The sequence below is a fragment of the Vulpes lagopus genome, chromosome 21 (genome assembly GCF_018345385.1).
Source record: "Vulpes lagopus strain Blue_001 chromosome 21, ASM1834538v1, whole genome shotgun sequence".
Taxonomy (NCBI): domain Eukaryota; kingdom Metazoa; phylum Chordata; class Mammalia; order Carnivora; family Canidae; genus Vulpes; species Vulpes lagopus.
The window spans coordinates 19,743,787-19,756,333 of record NC_054844.1 but is presented as its reverse complement, the minus strand read 5'-3'; the positions used below and the strand labels follow the sequence as shown (position 1 = coordinate 19,756,333).

Here is a 12,547-nt window from a genome sequence, read left to right as displayed (position 1 = left end):
AGGGAATGAAGCCTATTTCTTATATTGTCCTGAATGGATCTAGCCCCAAATCAGGAACATTAGATCAGAGGAGTGAGTAGGAAGATAGAACTCCCATGTCTTTGACTTACAACCGTATTTGTCAGCAAGCAAAAGTTACTGGAAAAAAAAAACTACAACCTTGGCTCATGTTACCATGCTTATAAAAACTCTATCCTCTTTTATTGTTATTTTGTGGGAATGACACAAACCAATAAACCAGGGCCCTAGGCTTGAACTCTAGAGGCACTGGGGAATATGTGAAAAGGTTGGGGTAGAGAAAAACTGGTGTCTGGCATATAGGGGAACCACTTATATGTGCAATATTTATGGCCACATGGACAGAGTCATGAAAGAGAACAAGAATTTGAGCTTCAAGTAATATGCAATGTTATTTCATTTAACCCCCATAACAACCCCATGACCTAACTAATATTCTTCTCTTTGAGACCAGGTCACCTTCTGCCAATGTCTCCCTCTCCTCCAGAGGAGCTGGACCAGAGCTGGAAGTACTGTGATGTTAAGTCTGAGAGCTCCATCTAAACATGTCCTGCTAAAACCAAACCAAACTTGGGGTTAAAATGTCTCCAGATCATTCATTCATTCATTCATTGATTCATTCATTCATTTCACATATTTTTGTCAGCACAAATGTGCCATGATACTTTTTAATAAACAAAACAAAACAAAAAAACTGCTGAAGACAGATTCAATGGAGTGGTCATATACTCAAAATGTATGTTCTGAAACGAAATTGGAAATAATCCTTTGTCATTTCCAAAGAAAATGTGAATTCTGTTTTTTAAATGCATGCCGAACAGAATACTCCTGTTATAAGGACTAATTGCCACTATATTCTCTATGGCGTTCCATTTCATGGAATGATTAATAGTTGCAGACTGAAATATTACATTTTGTTAATTTGTTGAATATTTTTATTTTATGTTTTTAATTTAAATACAGTTGATTAACATATAATGTATTATAGGTTTCAGAGATGCAGGTCAGTGAGTCATCAGTCAATATAAGACACCGTCCTTGACTAAAAATGAGCAGTAGTATTCCCCATTGTGACCCATGTCTGTCACCAGCTCTAAGCCCACAGCACCTAGAGCATTGAGAATATTTATTGATCACTCATAGAAATAATCACTAAGACCTATGGACATCAAGCATCATTACAGACTACTTTGTCTCTTTGTGGATCACCTCACTGTATTTTTTAAGTTATTAACAAATACGGACTTGACATAAGGAATAATGGGCACTGTGAACATGCTATTACCTTAGGAAGATCAATAGAGAAGATAAAGGACTGCCTTTAAATTTTAGCTTCAAAACAAAGACAACCCTAAATATGACCAGGAATAAGGGTATTGGCAAGGCAGCCTCTAAGGACTTTATTCGGGATAATATCATAAAAGTTTTGAATACATGTAAGGAATTCCAACTGAAACCATTGGTTTCAGATATTTGGAGATCACCAACCTCACCCTCAATTCAATTCAGCTGACATGAAGTCACATGGACCCTTAGCGCCTTGTCCATACTACCTCTACCTACTAGGTTCCCATGGTTTGCCAATATTGCATATCCAGGGCCAACCTCCTGCCATACTCCGTGGTCCACCCTCCTGGTCCGTAAAATTGGTAACTCTAAATACAAGATACTCTCACCTCTCACTCAGATTCATAAGATAAGGCCCTAAATCATATTCTTCCTGACTACTACATTGCCCCGGAAAACTGAAGTGGGAGTACTCCCTACTGCCTTTCTGGAAATGACACTTTCTTCAGGTCTTAAAAAGACACACACACACACACACACACACACACACACACACACACAAACACACACACACACACACACAAACACAGAGAGAGAGAGATAGAGATACTTTTCTCCTCTTTATCTGATCCAAACTTCTAAGATGGTATTTTAAGTCTTTCTTTGCACCGTTTTTACCACTTTCCTACTAACAAACTTTTCTGTGTCTCCTGCTTGAACAGAACAAATTATTCCCCACACATGCATGTCTTGCTGGTGTTAACATCAGCCCTCACACTGCCTAGAACACATTCTCCCCAACCCTGTTCAACATGTCTCTACCTCCAGAAACAGCTTGGGCACACCTCCAGATAGATATCCAGTCTCTCCATGAAGCTCCACTTGCTCCATGCTCTCCCCTCATTAATGTTCAGTGGGCCTGGAACTCTGCACTGGGAGAATTCCTAGTTAGGGAAGAGGGTAGGAGTAGTAGGTGGTGAGTTGTAGTACAGGAGCAGAGCTTCTGTGTGATGACACTCTCAGCTTGCCTTGCCTTCCCCAGCTGGAGCCTGAGGTACAAAGAGTTAACTGGCCGAGCCAAGGAGGGACCCTAGACTCTAAAGCCCATTTTGGCAAAGACAGAAATCTGACAAAGAACGGAGGTCCAAGTCTCTTTCACCACCACGAAGTGAAAATACAAGGGAAGTAACCCAAGTCAGTTGACACAAAGTACATTACCTGTGACATTTATGACTTGCTCCACTGTCATCTCCTTGATGTGTGACAACTGAACAGACAGGACAGAGTTTTGCTACTTCCACTTTTTACTTTGTTTATAAAACTAGTCACCTAACACTTTGACATTAGGCAACATGACATGATTCTCCAACTTCAATAACTACATGTAGGGCTAGCCTGCAGAAGGGAGGAGTGTACGACAGTCAAAGGATTGAATGGGGTGTAGAATAGGATTTTCACCTGTTTCAGGAGGATAAGGAAGTATCCTTATAGTGTAAGCACCCAGAGAAAAGATATTCCTGGGTTTGTTACCTTTTTTTTTTTTTCTGTAATCTGTAAATAACTACACAGGCCCATTCCATGTATTTTGCATTGGGGCTAAACCAAGAAATTGGATGGTCTCCAAGTAGAGACTATGTAAATTTCTGCATGAGAAAGACTGGATTCAATCTATTAAAGATCAGATTTCAACTAAGTATAATGAATACAAAGGCAAATTCCAAAATAGAAAATTCGGGAACCACAGTGATTCTTTGCACAAAAGAACTCAAGCAAAAGAAATATCTTCCTTCCCTCTAAATTATCAACACCACCACCAATATCCCCAAATCATCACACACTCAGTTACACACAGTGCAAGACAATGGTGACATATACAGAATTCCACTCTCTGGGAACTTACAACTTAGTGCATTTCATGAACACCTCCCCACCTGCTGAAATAAGTAAAAGATAGATCCACTATGAACCAGAAAGGGCATTCCTAAGTAAGAAATGAACAGTCATAGACATGGCCAACAAGCACATGAGAAAATGCTCTGCATCACTTGCCATCAGGGAAATACAAATCAAAACCACAATGAGATACCACCTCACACCAGTGAGAATGGGGTTAAAATTAAGGCAGGAAACCACAAACGTTGGAGAGGATGTAGAGAAAAGGGAGCCCTCTTGCACTGTTGATGGGAATGTGAACTGCTGCAGCCACTCTGGAAAACTGTGTGGAGGTTCCTCAAAGAGTTAAAAATAGATCTGCCCTACGACCCAGCAATTGCACTGTTGGGGATTTACCCCCAAAGATACAGATGCAATGAAACGCCGGGACACCTGCACCCCGATGTTTATAGCAGCAATGTCCACAATAGCCAAACTGTGGAAGGAGCCTCGGTGTGCATCGAAAGGTGAATAGATAAAGAAGATGTGGTTTCTGTATACAATGGAATATTGCTCAGCCATTAGAAACGACAAATACCCACCATTTGCTTCGACATGGATGGAGCTGGAGGGTATTATGCTGAGTGAAATAAGTCAGTCGTAGAAGGACAAACATTATATGGTCTCATTCATTTGGGGAATATAAAAAATAGTGAAAGGGAATAAAGGGGAAAGGAGAAAAAATGAGTGGGAAATATCAGAAAGGGAGACAGAACATGAGAGACTCCTAACTCTGGGAAATGAACTAGGGTTGGTGGAAGGGGAGGTGAGCGGGGGGTGAGGGTGACTGGGTGATGGGCACTGAGGGGGGCACTTGAGGGGATGAGCACTGGGTGTTATTCTATGTGTTGGCAAATTGAACACCAATAAAAAATAAATTTATAAAAAAAGAGGAAATGAACAGTCAAGAAAAAGGCATGTCCGATCCCACTTGGCTTACTAGCAGATGAAAGGGAAGGGTACTAAGGACCACATTTTCCAGTGTTGGCAAGACTAGTGAGAAGTGGGTCACTAGACTGGGTCAGAAGACTGTGCGGAGTGGGTCAGCCTGAGAAGACTGTATCGTAGAGGCAGAAATTGATATTCTGCATAAGTGTTCCCAAGGAAAACGTCACTTCAACCTACATCTTCACTTGGGCCATGATCCAATAGGTAGAGCTCCCCTAGGCCTTCCTTCTAAACCCCCCACCAAAACCACAAAACAAATTCCACCACACACTGAGCCAGTAAATCCAGTTTGCCCAAATGGACAAATCTGCTTAAATATTTGCTACAGCTGTTAATATAAATCCAGGTACTAAAATATAATGTTAATGATAATGATAATGATAATAATAATTCTTTTCAGTACTGCCCTTTGCAGGGAAGAAAGAGGGAAACCATTGTAGTAATAATAAATGTGTAACTTCTCTCCTAGGGAAAGAGAAGGAAAGGTCAGATAACTTCCTTCAAAGGTTGGAAAGAATGCTGAAGTAACCAAACTCGCTCATGCTGAAGAAAATAATATCCTACTTATCTCCCAAGAGTTCTGTGAAAACCACCTCACCAAACATTATCACTTACCGGCTTCCTCCCAACTATGATCTTACTTCGTACTGCATTCTGGTTACACGCAACTTAGAAGAAGCCTTTGTGTCCCTTTCTAAAATAAAAACTCCTTAGATGCATCCTGCTTCATCTTCTCACCATGAGCCTAGAAAGCCAAATTGTGCAAATAAATATTACTAGGTGCAACCAAGACTTGAAATTGAAGGCATGGCAGCTCCCAAACGGTCTGCTCATTAGATAGACCAAGAGGAAACACAGCCACCTCCTCCAACTCACGTACCTACCCTACCAGCACTACACTTCTGAAATCCCATCCCAGTCTGGCAGAGGCTGAATTCCAACAGTGAAAACCTATCCTGATGCAGACGAATCGGCTCCCAACCAACTATATGTGGACCAAATCCATCCCCAATAGATTCCAAAATTTATGTAGGTGGAGACCAAAACATTTTGCTTTCTCCTACAAAATACACGTAGTCCCTGCCAGCAGCAATGGCATGCTAGTAGCATTGCACCATTAATTGGGCAAACAATCAGATAACTGGGGCTTCTCTAGAGGCTGTAGAGACTCCGTATTATCTAGTGTCATTCTGGGGTGGTTGTGAACAGGTGGCTTTTCTTAGTCCCTCTGAGATAATTTTAGAAAAGATGGAGGGAAATGCAATATTCCTCATTCAAGATTTGACTCATTTACAGGTTTAGATGCAGTCAGAATCCAGTGCTGGAAAATTCTTCATATTTCTATCACACCAAAGCAAGTTGATCAATCTGACATATCAGAAAAGCCTTCTAGGACTTCTGCTCCTAGAAGTCTTCAGAAACAAGATGGGCTACCAGGAAGAACCAGAATGAGATTTTCCAAACAGGAAGTAGAACGAGAACTGGGAAAGCCAGCAAGGGTGAGTAACTAAGGGATAAGAAAGTGATAGGAGACATTGATGTCAACAGTGAAATTCACTTTCTTCTCTACTTCTCCCTATGATTCTCCAATCCATTTTCTCAATCCTGAATCCTGCCGACACAAAACACCTAATAAAAGTCCTCAGGAGAAAGCAGTAGAAGGAAGTCCATCTACCTGTCCACTTCATTTTCCAAACTACAAGTATAGTGTAGGGGAGCACTGATTCACAGTCCTTTTTTCCAGGAAGCCTTACTAAACACTTTTGTTTTTTCCCCTAAATTCTCCCTTTCCTTGTAAGCCCAGAATCATGAGATCCATCCAGTGGTCTAATCCATCACTCTAGTGTTTCCCCATTTAGACTAGCTGTTGTGGGTGTTCAGAGCCTACGGTGCCTCCTTCCCTGAACCTGCTCCCAATACACGCCCTCAGTAATACGCTGCACACAACATGGCCTAGGAAAGGCTGACAGTCTGTCTGGTTATCTTCCTTTGTATCTTTAAATGCGTCTTCCTGTCCTCCTCTGTAAGGACTTGGCTATCTCTCTTTCCATCCTGTCTCACCAGACTAGGCTTGGTTCTTAAAATAGCTCTAAAAGGATGCCCTACACTACCACCATCTTCATTGGAGAGATGATTGTTTTGCTTTGTTTTCAATTTTATTCAGTAGAGAGATGAGAGAGAGAGAGAGAGAGAGAGAGAGAGAGAGAGAGAGAACACACAAGCAGGAAGTAAGGCAGAGGCAGAGGGAGAAGCAGACTCAGCTGAGCAGGGAACCTGATGTGGGACTTGATCTCACTGGGCACATAACACCCATGAATTGATAATGGAGAGACATGGCCCAAGAACTCCTAGAGGACAAGGGAAAGACAACCTATAAATCAACATTTTCCACATATAATCAAGATAAAAGGTGTCATACATGGATAAGTGTTCTCTGGGCTTCTAGTGTTAGCGTATGGCCCACAGTGTACACGGTGGTGGACAGGTAGGAAGAGTAGAGAACAGTATAGGTTCAAAGGGCCTTCAAAATTAAAGAGTTGCTGCTAAGTTTTGTGATAACAGAAAACTGCTTCTTGGTGAGTCAGTGTTTTAATGATCACTAGTGGGTCACACCCCAGGGGACTTTGGTAATCGTTCCTCCTAAACCTGACTTGGCCTATAATCCATCCCCACTACAACTTTTTTTTTTTTTTTACAACTTTTTTTTTTAATCAGATAAGAAAGGCAGGGAGATAACTTCAGCAGCTATAAAAATATTTAACTCCTTGAGCCTGGAGGAAGAAGCCCCTCAAACCCACCTGGGTGATGCGGAACCACCTTACCAAACTGGACCTGCTCATCTGCAAAGTCCACACCAATGTCCTCCCTAAGAAAATGTGATAAAGAGACTTCCAGGATCTCCGATGAGAAAGGGAAGCAAAACATGCAGGCAGCAGAGTCAGGGGGAAAAACCTTCACTCATTCAAAGAGCGTGTCTAAGCGCACTGTGTGCTGGGCCCTGTGGGAGAGACATAGATGAGGAAAGCAAGCTGTGCACCAGGTGAGAAAGGAAAGGACAGGACGGAGGGTGGGGTAACCAAGTGGGAGGACCCTGGAGGAGAAGTGCCAAGTAATAACCTCCCCTAACCCAGATTGTCCTTAGCAGAGCTGAGAACCTGCCTAGTCTGGAGGAGAATGTGTTTCTAGCTGAAAGGACTGGATCCAATCTATTAAAGATCAGATTTCAACTAAGTGTAAGGGAATACAAGGGCAAATTCCAAATTAGAAAATTCAGGCACCGCACTGATTCTTTGTGTAAATGAACTCAAACAAAAGCAACATGTTTTCTACCCCCTCCCCCCGCTTAATCACGGCAAACAGAGAATTACACTTTTTTAGGAATTTACCATTAAGATGAATTCATGAACCCTTTCTTACCTGACAAAATAAGGAAAAGATAAATAAACTATGAACCAGGAAGGGTATTCTGCACTCAGAAATGAAGAGTTGAGGCAAGAGAATGTCAACATCCCAGGTAGCTTCCCAGGTGATGAAACAAACGCTTTCCAGTGTTGGCAAGACAGTATCTTGTGCTCACCATTCGTCAGCCTGAGAAGACTGCATGGAAGAGAAAGGAATTACCCCATCCTGGCATTGTGTATAACTGCTTCTCAGAAACACATCAGTTCAGGTACATGTTCAGCTTGGGCCATGACCCAATAGACAGAGCCTCTTTTAGGCCTTTCTTCCATCCCCCCCACCAAAAACATAAAAAACTCCACCACAGCATCAACCAGCAAATACAGTTTGCCCTACTACTAAACATATCCAGTTAAATATCTGCTACAGATATTAATACATACCTAGATAGTAAGATGTAATAGTACTAATATTAATACTAATAATTCTCAGTCTTGGTCTGTACAGAAAAGGAAGAGAGAAACCACGGCAGTGATAATGAATGTGTAACTTCTCTCCTAGGGAAAGAGAAGGACAGGTCAGATGTTTTCCCTGAAAGGTTGGAAAGAAAGCTGAAGTAGCCAAACTCAGCTCATACTAAATAAAATATATATCCCGACTTATCCCCCGGGAGTCTTCTGAGAACAACCTCACCAAAGGGATCACTTACCAGGCATCCTTCCATCTATGATCTTACTTTGTACCGTATTCTTTTTTCATGTTACTTGGAAGGAGTCTTTGTTTCCCTTTATAAAATAAAACCTCCATAGGGTAGAACCTGCTTCATGTTCTCTTCATGAGGCTAGAATTCCAAACTCTGCAAGTAAGTATTTCCAGGTGCAACCAACACTTGAACTTGAAGGCATGGCAGCCCACAAACTGTCTGCTCATTAGACCAAGAGGAAACACAGCCGCCTCCTCCAACTCACTACCTACCCCGCCACACCCAGTACCACATCACCCAAATCCCATGCCAGTCTACAAGAGGTTGAATTGCAATTCGGTGAAATGTTCTTGATGCAGAATAGTAAGCTCCAGACCAACTGTACGTAGACTGATGCATTCAGCCGAATATAGACCAAACTCTATGTAGATGCAGCCCAAGACATTTTTGTCTCCTTTCCATTATACCTGTGTAGTCCTTGCTAGGTGCAGACCCCACACTAGTATCATTGCGCCATTAACTGGGTAAACAATCAGATAGGCAGAGCTTCTTTAGGGGAAGTATAGACTCCATATTATCTAGTATCATTCTGGGATGGTCCTGAAAAGGTGACTTTTCTTGGTCCCTGTGGGATAACTTTAGAGAAGACAGAGTGAAATGCAATGTTGCTCACTTATGATTTGACACCCTGACAGGCCTCGTTTGAGCCAGAATCAAGTTTTAGATTAACATTTACATCACACCAAAACAGGATGATCAACTTGACAAGTCAGAAGAGCCTGAGCTTCTTCTGGGGGTCTTCAGAAACTAGATGCACTACCAGGAAGAATCAGAATGAGATTCTCCAAACAGGCATCACAAAGAGAGCTGGGGAAGCCAGGATGGGTGTGTAACTAAGAGAATAGAAAGTGATAGGATACGTCGATGTCAATGTTGAAAATCAATTTATTCTCTAATTTCTTCCACAATTCTCTACTCATTTTCTCAACCCCAAATCCTGTCTACACAGAACACCTAATAAAAGTCCTCCTGTTGGTGGGAATGTGAACTGGTGCAGCCACTCTGGAAAACTGTGTGGAGGTTCCTCAAAGAGTTAAAAATAGACCTGCCCTACGACCCAGCAATTGCACTGTTGGGGATTTACCCCAAAGATTCAGATGCAATGAAACGTCGGGACACCTGCACCCCGATGTTTCTAGCAGCAATGGCCACAATAGCCAAACTGTGGAAGGAGCCTCGGTGTGCATCGAAAGGTGAATAGATAAAGAAGATGTGGTTTCTGTATACAATGGAATATTGCTCAGCCATTAGAAACGACAAATACCCACCATTTGCTTCGACATGGATGGAGCTGGAGGGTATTATGCTGAGTGAAATAAGTCAGTCGTAGAAGGACAAACATTATATGGTCTCATTCATTTGGGGAATATAAAAAATAGTGAAAGGGAATAAAGGGGAAAGGAGAAAAAATGAGTGGGAAATATCAGAAAGGGAGACAGAACATGAGAGACTCCTAACTCTGGGAAATGAACTAGGGTTGGTGGAAGGGGAGGTGAGCGGGGGGTGAGGGTGACTGGGTGATGGGCACTGAGGGGGGCACTTGAGGGGATGAGCACTGGGTGTTATTCTATGTGTTGGCAAATTGAACACCAATAAAAAATAAATTTATAAAAAAAGAGGAAATGAACAGTCAAGAAAAAGGCATGTCCGATCCCACTTGGCTTACTAGCAGATGAAAGGGAAGGGTACTAAGGACCACATTTTCCAGTGTTGGCAAGACTAGTGAGAAGTGGGTCACTAGACTGGGTCAGAAGACTGTGCGGAGTGGGTCAGCCTGAGAAGACTGTATCGTAGAGGCAGAAATTGATATTCTGCATAAGTGTTCCCAAGGAAAACGTCACTTCAACCTACATCTTCACTTGGGCCATGATCCAATAGGTAGAGCTCCCCTAGGCCTTCCTTCTAAACCCCCCACCAAAACCACAAAACAAATTCCACCACACACTGAGCCAGTAAATCCAGTTTGCCCAAATGGACAAATCTGCTTAAATATTTGCTACAGCTGTTAATATAAATCCAGGTACTAAAATATAATGTTAATGATAATGATAATGATAATAATAATTCTTTTCAGTACTGCCCTTTGCAGGGAAGAAAGAGGGAAACCATTGTAGTAATAATAAATGTGTAACTTCTCTCCTAGGGAAAGAGAAGGAAAGGTCAGATAACTTCCTTCAAAGGTTGGAAAGAATGCTGAAGTAACCAAACTCGCTCATGCTGAAGAAAATAATATCCTACTTATCTCCCAAGAGTTCTGTGAAAACCACCTCACCAAACATTATCACTTACCGGCTTCCTCCCAACTATGATCTTACTTCGTACTGCATTCTGGTTACACGCAACTTAGAAGAAGCCTTTGTGTCCCTTTCTAAAATAAAAACTCCTTAGATGCATCCTGCTTCATCTTCTCACCATGAGCCTAGAAAGCCAAATTGTGCAAATAAATATTACTAGGTGCAACCAAGACTTGAAATTGAAGGCATGGCAGCTCCCAAACGGTCTGCTCATTAGATAGACCAAGAGGAAACACAGCCACCTCCTCCAACTCACGTACCTACCCTACCAGCACTACACTTCTGAAATCCCATCCCAGTCTGGCAGAGGCTGAATTCCAACAGTGAAAACCTATCCTGATGCAGACGAATCGGCTCCCAACCAACTATATGTGGACCAAATCCATCCCCAATAGATTCCAAAATTTATGTAGGTGGAGACCAAAACATTTTGCTTTCTCCTACAAAATACACGTAGTCCCTGCCAGCAGCAATGGCATGCTAGTAGCATTGCACCATTAATTGGGCAAACAATCAGATAACTGGGGCTTCTCTAGAGGCTGTAGAGACTCCGTATTATCTAGTGTCATTCTGGGGTGGTTGTGAACAGGTGGCTTTTCTTAGTCCCTCTGAGATAATTTTAGAAAAGATGGAGGGAAATGCAATATTCCTCATTCAAGATTTGACTCATTTACAGGTTTAGATGCAGTCAGAATCCAGTGCTGGAAAATTCTTCATATTTCTATCACACCAAAGCAAGTTGATCAATCTGACATATCAGAAAAGCCTTCTAGGACTTCTGCTCCTAGAAGTCTTCAGAAACAAGATGGGCTACCAGGAAGAACCAGAATGAGATTTTCCAAACAGGAAGTAGAACGAGAACTGGGAAAGCCAGCAAGGGTGAGTAACTAAGGGATAAGAAAGTGATAGGAGACATTGATGTCAACAGTGAAATTCACTTTCTTCTCTACTTCTCCCTATGATTCTCCAATCCATTTTCTCAATCCTGAATCCTGCCGACACAAAACACCTAATAAAAGTCCTCAGGAGAAAGCAGTAGAAGGAAGTCCATCTACCTGTCCACTTCATTTTCCAAACTACAAGTATAGTGTAGGGGAGCACTGATTCACAGTCCTTTTTTCCAGGAAGCCTTACTAAACACTTTTGTTTTTTCCCCTAAATTCTCCCTTTCCTTGTAAGCCCAGAATCATGAGATCCATCCAGTGGTCTAATCCATCACTCTAGTGTTTCCCCATTTAGACTAGCTGTTGTGGGTGTTCAGAGCCTACGGTGCCTCCTTCCCTGAACCTGCTCCCAATACACGCCCTCAGTAATACGCTGCACACAACATGGCCTAGGAAAGGCTGACAGTCTGTCTGGTTATCTTCCTTTGTATCTTTAAATGCGTCTTCCTGTCCTCCTCTGTAAGGACTTGGCTATCTCTCTTTCCATCCTGTCTCACCAGACTAGGCTTGGTTCTTAAAATAGCTCTAAAAGGATGCCCTACACTACCACCATCTTCATTGGAGAGATGATTGTTTTGCTTTGTTTTCAATTTTATTCAGTAGAGAGATGAGAGAGAGAGAGAGAGAGAGAGAGAGAGAGAGAGAGAGAGAGAACACACAAGCAGGAAGTAAGGCAGAGGCAGAGGGAGAAGCAGACTCAGCTGAGCAGGGAACCTGATGTGGGACTTGATCTCACTGGGCACATAACACCCATGAATTGATAATGGAGAGACATGGCCCAAGAACTCCTAGAGGACAAGGGAAAGACAACCTATAAATCAACATTTTCCACATATAATCAAGATAAAAGGTGTCATACATGGATAAGTGTTCTCTGGGCTTCTAGTGTTAGCGTATGGCCCACAGTGTACACGGTGGTGGACAGGTAGGAAGAGTAGAGAACAGTATAGGTTCAAAGGGCC

At 42.2% G+C, this 12,547-nt stretch overlaps 1 long non-coding RNA gene across 3 annotated transcripts; it reads right to left on the bottom strand.

Moving 5' to 3' along the window:
- Positions 1-27: 27 nt before the first annotated feature.
- Positions 28-12,541, bottom strand: LOC121480361. Of its 3 annotated transcripts, none has more exons than XR_005984941.1 (5): positions 8,028-9,439; positions 7,603-7,782; positions 7,008-7,183; positions 4,801-4,930; positions 28-2,249 (listed from the first exon to the last, which is right to left on the bottom strand). It is a non-coding gene; the product is annotated as an uncharacterized LOC121480361 (long non-coding RNA). The 3 variants fall into 3 exon arrangements; XR_005984940.1 differs by lacking the exon at positions 28-2,249 and adding an exon at positions 10,637-12,541 and having other exon boundaries at positions 8,028-8,923; XR_005984939.1 differs by lacking the exons at positions 28-2,249; positions 7,008-7,183.
- Positions 12,542-12,547: the final 6 nt, after the last annotated feature.